This window comes from Lissotriton helveticus, chromosome 2_1, assembly GCF_964261635.1.
Source record: "Lissotriton helveticus chromosome 2_1, aLisHel1.1, whole genome shotgun sequence".
In the NCBI taxonomy this organism is placed as follows: domain Eukaryota; kingdom Metazoa; phylum Chordata; class Amphibia; order Caudata; family Salamandridae; genus Lissotriton; species Lissotriton helveticus.
Genome location: NC_136059.1, coordinates 1,247,109,081 through 1,247,121,870, shown reverse-complemented (window position 1 = coordinate 1,247,121,870; position 12,790 = coordinate 1,247,109,081). Strand labels below are relative to the sequence as shown.

The 12,790-nt window shown below is 42.0% G+C and overlaps 1 protein-coding gene across 1 annotated transcript in view; it reads left to right on the top strand.

The window, feature by feature from the left end:
* Positions 1-12,790, top strand: part of NOA1 (nitric oxide associated 1) — a 125,861-nt gene that overhangs the window by 39,282 nt on the left and 73,789 nt on the right. The window lies entirely within an intron of this gene.

The following is a 12,790-nucleotide window of genomic DNA, read 5'->3' as shown; positions in this document are numbered from 1 at the left end:
GATGTGGCGCTTTATAACCCCAACTCTGCATGATCAACATCCGTTCAGAACTATCCGCAGTGAAGATTTTGTATTAGATGTACTGCAAAAGCCGTACATCCCTGCAGAGAGCACACTTCACAACACCTTCTACATTTCTTTTGTTTTTTTGTTTTCAAAATATTTTATTGAAGTTTTATAGATATGAACAACTAATAAAGACATTACAAAAAATAGCATCATTTGGCAATTATACCTATATAGCAAATATAGAACACTCTTCTATAATAAAAACACAATAGGTATATAGATAATATACATGTATCTATACAAAAAGGAAAGGATGGGAAGGGAGGAGGGAGGGAGAATACAATATGAATTAATCATCATACATATACAGAGCTACTATAATTATACCATAAGCAGAAACTTTTTGAGATAAAAACAAAATTAACATAAGAAATACAACTTTAAGATGATAAATATAAATCCACTGGTGACCAAAAAGACTGAAAAGAAATTGAGTTATGATAAATCCCATTCACGGATAATTGAGCACCTCTTCTGGTAAAAATAACCCACGACCACCAAGCATGAACAGATAATGTCGATAAATCTTTACAACAAAAAGCTATTGACTTTAATGCTGCTGATATCAAATAATTAAAAAGTTTACATTCCAAATCTTGTAAATTCAGTGAAATAATAGAGGATTTACATATTATTAATTGATAAGAGACTTCAATGTGAATATTGAAAATCTTTTTTATAACGTCCCAAACTTCAGACCAAAATTTACCAATTAATGGACAATCAAAAAGCATATGTTGTAATGTACCGGTAGGTAACTTACAATGCCAACAGTCTGCAGAGGGAAGAAGTTTTGCCTTATATAAACGTGAAGGAGTCCATAAATGATTGTATAGGATATAAGAATTTGTTTGTTATATTAAAACAGGCAACCAACCAGATATGGTATTCAGCCAAATATCCCTCCATGTATCAATAGATCAAGAAAGTGAAAGTTCATTATTCCAAAAACTTGAAATCATTTGTAAATTGCTACCTAAACTATCAGATAATTTTTTATATAGAACAGAAACCCCATGAGATGAAATGTAGAAGGTGAAAACAATCTCTATTTCTAACCTCAACAGTTCCATTGTTCGCAGAGTGCTGCAGGCTGCTCTCCATCAGAACCTGGAACTCTTTGAACCTCCGCAATCTCAACAGTGAAACAGGTTCTAGATCTGTGTCACCCCCAAAAACAGCAGTCACTGCATCACAGACCTGGATGGGTGCCAAAACTACACTCTCAAAGTGGTATATCACTTGTAATTTTCTGCCACAAGAATCGCTCACCAATGGATATTCATCTGCGTTTCTAGAGATGATTCACAATCTGCTCAGATTATTATTTTTTTTTAAATCTAGTCAGTGATCGCAAGACAGCATAACATACTTAAAACAAAACCCATTGCCTCCGAAGGCTGTCAAAGTGTACTGCAATGAGATGTGCACACTGCAACGTTGTCTGCCATACTTCATGTTCACGGATACCTGGTCAAGTCAGGAAGCCTCACCAGAACGTGCCTTGCCCCCTGCCTATATGCTGTGTCTGAGAAGCAGTCCACTGTTGTATTCTTGCACCTTCTATGCTGGAATTTGAATAAAGTTCGAGAGGAAAGATATCCCTCCATGTTAAAGAAATCTGTGATCTTGAAGGATACCTTTAACTTTGTAAGATAGTGATGATGCCACAGGGGATGTGCTTCCTGAGTTCCTGCCTAAACCTGCTCAGGACACACTGATCCTGATCAGGTCCCAGTAGCCCCATCCCCTGTTAAGGTTTATAATGTAATGGCTAAATCCTTTCATTCAGAGGTGGAGTTGCTTCCTCCTATAGGTCCTCTACCAAGCCCAAGTCTATTGCAGCTACCTCTACCAGAACATAAATAGTGTTTCATGTTTATAAAAAAAAGAAAAAACCCAGTTCTGTAGCTGATACTTGACCTTCTTTGAATCTCAGCACTTTTGGCCCATTACCCTTAAAGTGCATGGAAAATCTAGAGAAAAGATTAGACAAATGCCAGTCAGGACCAGCTCTGGTACTGTCCTTAGCAGTACTGGTATTAAAGGTTGTCCATCCCAAAACGTTGGTGCCTTCCTTCTCCAGTTGATGGTTGCATCATTAACATTTATTATTCAGATTGTCTCTTTCTGTCTCCTGAGCAACGTCTGCAACTTCCCTCAGTGTACTGGGTTTGGTCAAAAACACTTAGACTTACAAACATTCAGCTTCCCAGACCAGGGGTACTGAGTGTATACCAAAATGCAGTGAATCCTTTGCTCCCTCTGGTTCTCTTACTGTATCCACATGGACTCATTACTAAGGATTCAGGAATTTCACTTCCAATCTGTGGATGATAATACTTGAGTCTCTAGCTACGTGCTTGGATACAGTCAAAGACATTCCTGTGTGATGAAGTCAATATAACTCAAGCCCTTCCTAAAAATGCTCATGACGCAATATCGCATTTATAACTTCATCAACTCGGTGGATGTCACCTCATGTGCCGCCATTTCAGTCTGTGGAAGTATAATTTAAGTACGCTGGGTTTCATCTGAAAAAGAACACCCTGTTCCATGCACAGGTGATGAATCCGCACAACATACACAAATGAAGTTCACACTGAAAGAAAAATGTTTGCAGGCGCTGAATTTTGGTAATGCTACTAACTGCCTCAGCTCCGTCTGGCTTGTTGTTGAAGCACACTCCATCTCTCTTCCAATACAGTCTCACATTGACTTCCAGTCTCGAAACATTACCATACAACTTTGAAGTGCCCTCATTGAAAAATCACTATTTGATAAGTTTTGGCTCTAAATACTGGGCAACTTCCACAGATGTAGGGAATGTGGCTGCTCTTCCGCATTCCTCTGTCTTCCTCAAAGAACCTAAGGCATAATAGGGAAATCAATGAAACCAGTGCTACTTAAATTCTTCCCCTTCCACAAGGCAAATAAAATAAATGCTTCCAAGATACTGACCAATCATCACCTGCACTATTGGAACTTAAGTAATAGACTTTTTCCCGTTGGATGCTGCAAAATAGTTTCTAGTTTGACTCTTTGAATGAAACAAAGCTGCTCCAGAGCAGCCGTACACATATAAGGATTTGATAGATACAACTGCTCAAGACATGAATGGCTCTGTCTTTTCTTTCTCGCTCTCTTGCTTTGTTAAGATATCCAAGGCACAAAAGAGGATTGGCAGTTGATCGATAATCCTTATTCTTGCCATCTATCAACAAACTCTGGAATAAATATAAAACATGAACTGTCTCAGTTGAATCTTTGAGTGTTATCTCCTGTTTCCTTCATGCTTTTAAAGCACGTTGCTTTCCAGTACCGCCTCCTCCAATTCTAATTTCATAAAAGTTACACCGACTGCAAAGGAAAAGCAGTCCTATTCTAAATATTGATATTTGTTTTTTTAAGCTACTGCTCGAAACATTCTTATATCCAAGATTCAATCAACTACTTAATCCAAACTCTCCTCAGATAGGCAGGTTTCCCTATTACCCATAAAGGAGTGAACCTACCCAGGCAGCAAAATAATCTTTCTTAAACCACAAGCTGTCTCCGATCACTCCAGCCCAATCGGTCTTGAAGACAATCGAAAAGGCCATGTATTCAACTTCCATCCAGTCTCATTTGCATCTCTGCCAGTGTTTTCAGAAAGTATCTCCTAGTTATTTACAAGAGATTAAAAAAGTCATCTTCTGCATGGCGTAATAAAATTGGTTCTAGAAAATGACACATCTTTAGTGCTAATCTGGATAGTTTAATACCCCCAAGGAGTTATAATTGCATGATCTTATTTTCTTTCAGTTACATTTGGGTGGGGTGTTGATTTCCTGACCCAGTGTATCTTGGCGATAGATGATGTTTGTAGATCTCCCTTTTTTATCCTTTTACACTTCTATTAAGAAAGGTCATTGCTGATATCAAATATGTGCTATAGGTCTGCATTATGATGATATGTGCCTTTTCTGTAGATTCTGCTCAGTCCCAAGAGTATTCAGCAAAAATACTCTGTTTACACCTCCCGTTTTGACCCTCCGGATATATCCATACTTCTACCTGGACAACTGTCTTATCAAAGCATGACTTCCAGATGAAGCTATTCAGAGTGTTCTATTGGTATGCGACACACCACAGCCAGGAGTTCTACATCATCCAAAAGAGTTCTCATCTGCTTGCTTGCCAGACTGTGCACTTTTTTTAGGAGACCTTAGGAACACCTCAATAAGGATCTGCTTTCTTTCCTGTAAGAAGTTGCTCACTTATAAACAAACAGGGTTCAGGTCCCACATGTGATTTGAGAGTTTACTGTAGCTCATAGTATGCTGAATACTTGTGGCTCCTCTAGACTGTCTCCATGAATTCTCTGCCACCGTTTTAACTCTTCTCTACGGCCTGAACCTGGGAAACACAGTCAAAGAACACAATCGCCGAACTCTGGTCCTACAGTCTTTGTTGGATGAATCAAGAGGCAGACCTACTTAAGTAACCTCTTATTTTAAGTGAAGGGCCTAAACCCTTTCTAAGATAAAGTAGGATCCTAGCCTGTGACCCCAAATTACCTATCTGGGTTGGTACCCTCCTATTTCTTTATTATTGAATCTCTTTATTACTTTTTTGTGGTTATCTTATCTCTTACATTGACAGCTCACATGACAGTACAGTTAGCAAGCAATTATCTGCTTCGTTCTACAAAAAGTATACATTTCCTATGTGGTTTTTGACAAATGCTAATTACAGTATGGAGCCGGGATCACTGAAGGTGATTGCCCCCGTGGCACCCAAATTACTACTGCATTTTACATTTGTATTCCACAGGCGTAAATAACAGCTTGGTCGAATATACATTGCAAAGTGTTTAATTATTTATAAAGGAAAGAAAAACTTCAACGTAAACTATTGTGCCATCATAAGTCTACAAACGTAATGATTCTCAGCCTGGTCATTCCATCCACCCACATCCAGTAACGCCGATGCTTGCTTTTAATCATAGATGTTCGAGTGATAACACTATATCTCAACACCTTTGCAATTGATGGGCAGTGTTCGTGTCCCCTTAACCGCTGCCCTTGCCTCAATCATGTGTTCCTCCTCAGAGGTTGTATGTCAGTACAACGCATGCTTTTACCCCGCATGCCATTACAACGCGGGGATTACAACGCAAGTCGTTACAACGACTTGCGTTGGGGGGTGCTGGATAGTGGAATAGTTTAATTTTCTATTCCAACTCCAGTCCCCGTGGATAGTAGGGAAGGTGTTGGATAGAAAATTAAACTATTCCCTATCCAACAGCGCCCTCCAGTGAAAGTCGTTGTAACGACTTTCGTTGTAATACCCGCGTTGTAATGGTAGTGCAGGGTAATAGTTGCGTCGTAAAGGATGTTCCCCTCCTCAGGGGCCTGTGTCAACTGTTGAAAATCTGCAATTATTGCATCCTAGCTTTGCGCCCCTGGGTATTCGCGCAACTCTAATGTATCCTCCCTGTGTAATGAGGCACTTTTCGCCTGTGCCCACACAAGGAATTATTTTATCCAGGACTTAACTGGAGGAGGGTCTGGGCTCTTCCACCTACTGGTAATAAGCCGTTCAGCTGTTATGAAACCTAGGTCGAGGAATCGGGAGGTAACCCTGTGCTTCTTGTGCCTGGGAAACGGCCCAAATACGCTCGCCTCCCAAGTGTGTAACTCTGGGTGTTCCGTACAGGTGCATAAGCGAGATGTGATATCCTGCTAGTAGGTGTGTAAAGTAGGGCAGTGCCATAGCATGTGGAGCAGATCAGCTCCAGCCTCAGCCACACCGGGGGCAAGCTGAGCCTGTCTGGTGAAAATATAGATTTATTTTGGCAGGTGTTGGGTATGCTCTGTACGATATAAAACTGTATGAGCTCAAATTTCGCGTTCCTTGGTATGTGTGTGGGTCCTGCCAAGATTGATGTCCATTCCCTATCTATCCAAGGGCGTCCATGGTTTTCCTCCCATTTGGCTTGTAAGTGTGTGAGTGGAGATGTTGTGTGTGTCAGTAATGATGCAGTTAACCCATGTACAATGTGGCTATTCGTCCCCATGACCAGTAAATATTGTACTACTAAGTGTGATTGCGTTTGTTGTGAAGTCGCCCCATGTTCACGTCAGCGTAGCCAGCAACGAGTTGTGTAGCAGAAATTGTCCCGGGGTCAGGTCTGCGCCCCGCCAATGGGTAACAAGACGTCATCGCCATACAAGTCGCTCAGTGTGTGCAGCCCAGCCACATGCCTGAATGTGAGTTCCGCTCCAGACGTGATAGCACTGTGTCTTGGTGTGCCTAGAAGGGGCAGCACAGACACATACGGGATAGTCTGCTTGAGAGATAGGCTCCATCGGTAGCAGCGGTGGGTGACGACTAACAGCATAGATCCTGGTGCAGTAGCTTTAGTGATTGGATGGAATAGGTGGTGAATATTAGGAATTGTCCAGGCTGGTAGCGTAGTGGCAGTGTTGGACAACTGTAGGCTGATAGCCATTTGGCCACCCATTGCAGTTGAACCGCCAGATAATATAATTCCATATTTGGTGCTGCCAACCCTCCTTTCTCCATAGGTGCATATCATTTATTCAATGCTACCCTGCAACGCCTAGAATTCAAAATAAATTTGCACATTTTTTGTTCAAAGTCATGGAAAGTTTTAGCTTGGACGTAAGTGGGCAGATTCGAAAAGTTATACAGCAATCTAGGAAGGACCACCATCTTAAGTAAGGCGATCCGACCCATTACAGATGTTGGTAACGTCTTCCAGAACCTCATTTGAGATTGACTGGAGGACAGTACCTGCGTGAGGTTACCTTCAAGTATATCGTTTGATGAGTGGTATATGCAAATGCCCAGGAGGTGGAACGAGTTAGGTTGACATTAAAGACTAGACCTGGGTCCAAGAGGTCTGGGGTAAAAGGAAACGTGGATGACTTCCCCCAGTTCACCCGAAGTCCTGACAGCCTCACAAAGTGATGCAGTATGTCAGCTATTACACACAGCATATTGCGGACGTCCCGTAGGTATAACAGTAAATCTGGTACATATAGAGAGACTACGTGCAGGTCATCACCCAGCCGTATGCTCCAGTTTGTGCTCTTCCTGCAAAGTTCCGTAGCTAATGGTTCAATCGCCAGGGAGAATAGCAGAGACGTGAGAGGACATCCCTGCTGGGTGCCCCTGCCAATCAATATTGATTCGTATATGAGCGGGCTAGTTCTTACCCTAATGAGGGGCTGTGCGTATAACAGTCTTACCAGTTGTATAAAACGTTCTCCAAGGCCATATTGGTGTAGTCGTGAATAAGAATGGAATTCCAACTATTCAAAGACCTTCTCAAAATCCAGCATCAGGTTCGCAACCCAGGAGTGTGGTCCATATGCAAAATTTCTGGAAAAGCGCTGTAGGTTTAAGGAGGTGCTTCGTGCAGGCACAAGTCTATTTTGATCCAGATGCAACAGAGTCAGAACTAATTGAGCCAGATGTTCCACCAACATCCTCGCCAGGATATTGTAATCTGTGTTGAAAAGCGCAAGCGGTCTGTTAGACCCTAGCTCTTTCAGGTCTCTGTCCGGTTTAGGGAGGGAGACAAGTAGGGCCTCACGTTGAAATCCCTAAAGGGTGGAAGTCAATAATACTTCTTCATACAAAATTTATAACTGTGGTGCAAGCGATGTTTCATACAATTTATAAAATTCAGTTGGCAGTCCGTCAGGGCCCAAAGTGTTCCCAGTAGCCAGGGCTCAGATACTGGACATAATTTCTTCTTGAGTGATCAGTTCATCCAGTTCCAGCATCTGCTCCGGGATGAGCCTGGTAGCTCTAGTGAAGATAGGAACAAACTAATCTCCTCTGGGGTGGCCTCAGTTGACAACCGATTTAACCCTGAATTGTGTCGCCTGAGTTCTGCATGTATCTCCTTTTGCATGTAGAGCAATGGGCCGTTGGTGGAGCGGAGTGCCACAGTGGGTATCCCGGAATTTTCCTGGCATGTGATCCAGGCCAGTAGCCGCCCAGCTCAGTCTGCTGTAGCGTGCGTGCGGGCAGAATGTGCTGTGTAATTTAAGCACTGTAGTCTTTAAGTTGTGCCCGTTGTTTCGCCAGCTGGAATATTGCTGCTGGAGTAGCTATAGCTCAGGTTTCTTCGCAAAGAAGCCCTTTTTCTACCCTCTTAAGGTCTTCAATAGATCTGCGTAGACCATATTGTGTATTTAAGCAGTGTCCCCGGATTACTACTGTAAAAGAGTCCCACTCTACAAGGCGCGAGGATGCTGTGGGATCGTTGCCACTAAAATAGGTGTATATGGCATTGCTCAGAGCTTCTCAGAACAGATGGTCTTCCATTTTCTCTGGTTGCAGGCGCCACGTGGGAATTGCAGGCGCAGCAGCATTCCACGTTAGTTGCAAAAATTGTGGATTGTGATCGGAATGGTTCTTGCCCATATATTCAGTCCTAGTCACAATCGAAGATGTGCAATTAATCTGTTGAGCCTAACATGCATTTGGTGCGAACCTGAGAAGTTGGAGTATATTTTATCTGTGGGATGGCAATGCTGCAGACGTCGTGTAACTGCCAGTGCTCTAGCCATTCGCTCAGCGCCCTTGCCACCATAACCGTGGGTCCCCCTGGGAGCGGAGGAAACACGCAATCCAGGGCTGGATCAACAACACGGTTAAAATCTCCTCCTATTAACTACAAGTGTAACCCATGCCAACAGGATAGTTTATTAGATAAGGTGTCAACAAATGTGGCTTGGTCAGAATTTGGTGCATATATTGAGCCCAAGAGTATGTCGTCCATCCAGACAGCCTTTCAGTAGGACGTATCGCCCCTCTATGTCTATGACCGTCTCGTCCACTGCAAAAGGTGTCCCCGGTTTAACCCATATTCCCTATGCCCTTCCCTTACATTACCCCCACCCTCCAAGGACCCCCCCCCCCCCCCAACTTGCTGGAAAACAGATTAACTTTCTTGAAATTACAGTTCATAAACTTTGTTTACAAATTTGTCTCTTTGTAGAAATGGGGAAATTGGTTTATAGCGACTGTTTTATTTCGATCATGATTCTTACTTAATTGTATGGGCCTCCACCTCATACAAAGAAAGGAATGGTCCACGGTACTGCCAAACATTCAGAGCGTGCTGGTGCAATTGGTGATCTAAAATAACTGGTGACACCTCCTTTGATAACCTGAATGGAATATACTAAGACCTGGTTCAAAGTGTAAAACTTAACTGGTTCTTGGCCCATTTCAGAATATTTGACCTAAGTCCAGGATCCTCCATAAGACTAAACCTATCCAGTAGCCTGTAATCTCCTCTATTTAGTGACAGTCTACAAGGGTTGCACTCTCCCAGATGATCTCTTTGGTGGTATTAATTAGTACAACCACTCTACCCACAATCACCTTTTCCCATTCTTGCCACAAATGCTGATCATTTACAGGGAAGATCGTGACTTAGTCCAAAAGATGTTTTTCTCCCAAATACGGGTGGGGACTGATTTAGCCTCGAGTAGAAACAAATTTGATGTACAGTTTCACTGCCCCATAAGTTGAGAAGTTAAGCACCCTCGCTTTTTTCTTTGCTAAAGTAGACAGCCATTTTCTGTTTGCTGTGTATAAACTACTCATGCACTGTTACTATACTTATTCTATCATTTGTACTTCAACCTGTGTGTGTGCTTCTTACAGTTTATTATCATTATCATCCTCACCATGTTAGAATTGGATTGCTTTGCTTACAGATAGATATGTATCTCTAACGTCATACTGAAGTAATTAATAAGTAGTAATACAGTGATGGCCTCTTAGGAGGTTTGCTGATACCAGTGCCTTTGTTATTTTGTATAATTTCAGTAAAGTAGATTGAATAGTAAAACTAACTAAACCAGTATTTGCTTCGATAGGTCTCGCATTTGTGAGAGTTACAGCTATTGGAGTTGTAAATGACAATGTCTTTTACCCATGTGTTTTGTTTTGGAGTGGATGTATGTGGTGTGGAGTGGAATTATGTGGGTTGAATTGGTATTGTGAGTTGTGGAATTGTGCCTGGTGGAATTGTGTGGAGTGGATTTGTGTAGTAGAATTATGTGGCATGGGGTGCGGTGGAATTAAGTGCAGTGGGACTGTGTGGCATTGAGTGTAATTCTGTGGAATGTTATTTTGCGTTGTGGAGTGGTATGTAGTGGAGTTTAATTGTGTGGTGTGACTGAATTTTGTGGCATGATGTGGAATTCTGTAGTATAGATTGGATGTATGTGGTGTGTTGAGTTGAAGGATGTTTGGTGTTGAATTATGTGTTGTGGAATTGTGTGGAGTTGAATTGCGTGGCATGAAAGTGTGTGGCGTTGAGTGAAATGATGCTTATTGGAATAATGTGGCTTGTTGCTATGTGACAGTGGTTTTATGTGTGCTGTATTTATGTGGTATTGAGTAGAGTGTAAATATGTGGAGTTGATTCTTGTTGCGTGTAGTGGTATGGTGTTGTGTTATTTATTTCATGCTATAACCTCATGTTAGGTTAGGTGATGTCACGCTATGTTATTGAAGTCATTTTTTTTTTGGTTAAAAAAAACCAAATCATCGTATTTACCTTTGTTTTCTTTAAATTCATCACCTACCGCCAGATAATAAGCACCTTCAGCCACTGACTTTGGCAGGAATTCAAAGGATAAATTTGATGGGTGGGGCTAAAACGGACAGTAAATATCTATGATGCGAACATACATTGCCATTAGCTGTGACCTTCACATTTACTATATTTTCATATGTGAATAGATATGAAATAATAACCAGTGAAATATGTTTAGCAACATATGTCATATATGAAAGTAGTCTATCCTTTAAAGAAGATGCCTTCAACCAAACCGGTTACCTCAAATCCCAGTATAGATTCTGCATGCACAACAGGCCGCTTTACTGTGCGTTAGTAACAACCTCATCTCCATACATTACAGCTTTGTAAAAATAAATTATTAAGATACACATGCAGTACAGAATCAACATTTCCGACACCACAGTTAACGCGGAGACCGCTTCCCTGCGAAAGAATGTTTTTGGGACATGCTCCCTCGCTGCCGTCCATTCACAAAGGTTCCCTTAATGTATGCCTTCTGCAGTGGGGGATGTAACAGTGGCTGTGGTAGCAGCTCCAGACGTTTCCAGGGAGTACATTAAATAATGTTAGAATGTATGTCAAGATGAAAATCCATACAGACAGCATGCTTCGCTTTACAGATCACCAAAGCGTAGTGGCAAACCACCTTTGCTATGCATAACAAACGCCAAGTTTGATGTGCACAGAAATACACTGACTACCAGATGCCCGCAGCACCGTTTACCCAAAATGTTAAACCAGGGTGACTGCTTAGTTGTATAGGCCCCATCTAACTCACCACAAATCTACCTGCAGGAGTTTCTAGCAAAGCAAGTTTCCCAAAGTGATGGATAGCAAGAGGAAAGATGACAGGTCTGTTGTTCATGTTCCTAGGACTGATTCGAGCCTTAGCCAATCCAGGCCTGAAGCCGGAAACCAGAGTAGTACCTGAAAGTACTTGCATCAGATTTCCTTCAATATCTATTTTAAAGGCAATGGAGTTGAGCACTCTCTGCTGACATCTGATATTAGTGCAGCTGATGAATTGCAGTCGGAGCAGAGTCAACAAAGCCTCTCATCCTCCAGAGGTCAATAAACAGGGTATCATTAAATGGGTGTTGCTAGTTATTTAGGGAACTTGGAACTCGGAAATATGTAGTGTTAAGAGCTATATAGGAACAAGCTACTATTTGTTATTGGCTTTAACCTGTAGTGTACCTACATGGACCAAAATTGAGAAATACTGTCGCTTAAGCGCACCGGATACCCAAGGACAAACATTACATTAATTATGTCCAGTAAAGAGATGTTAATTTATGTAGCAAAACCTAATTTAAACTCAGTCGAAGCAGGGTATCAAGGGAACTATAGGCCCTAGTGCAGACAGGTTAAACATTCCAGCCTCTTCTGCTAGGGTAGTTAAAGACACTGCATTGTCACTGATGTTCAGTAGTCCCTTCTCACGCCTGGGCCTCACTGCACCTGCTGCACAATTAGTAGTCCCGCACCGGAGATTCCCCTCGAATCACCAGTCCATTTTAGCCCAAAATCTTTTAGGAGGCGACAGACATTCTGTGGGTTTTGATTGCCAAACCCACAGTCCACCTCGGAATGTTTTTAATCTTGGGCTAGGGGGTGGCCGCATGTGACGAAACCCGATGCACTCAGGGGGGAGGGCACAAAGGAATCAAAAACGTTATTCAACCGGAGTATAATTAAACTGCGCCCACAACACATCACAGAAAACCTGCAGTATGTGTCAATCCTAAAAGCAACAGATATTCCGTTTCACAAGTTCTATTTTCTTTTATGAAGCGAGCACCATGAATCCTTTTGACTCCAGAGGTCACAAAACTGGCATCTTGCCAAAATGTACCCAAATTAAACAACCGCAATAAAGGAGTTAATAATCTGAATACTGCGCCGGAAGAATTGTTGTTCTCTTTTTTTTATTTGGGATAGTTTCTGCGCTTCAAAACGGCTGAATTCAAAGAACGAGTAGGGATCCCGTCATTCGAGGGTATATAGGAGAGGCGAGTGAAATCTCATATTTACAGACCTGTTCAGCGGCAGCATTGGACACTGACCTGGGTAGGCAGGCAGGCAATCTAGGAAGATGAA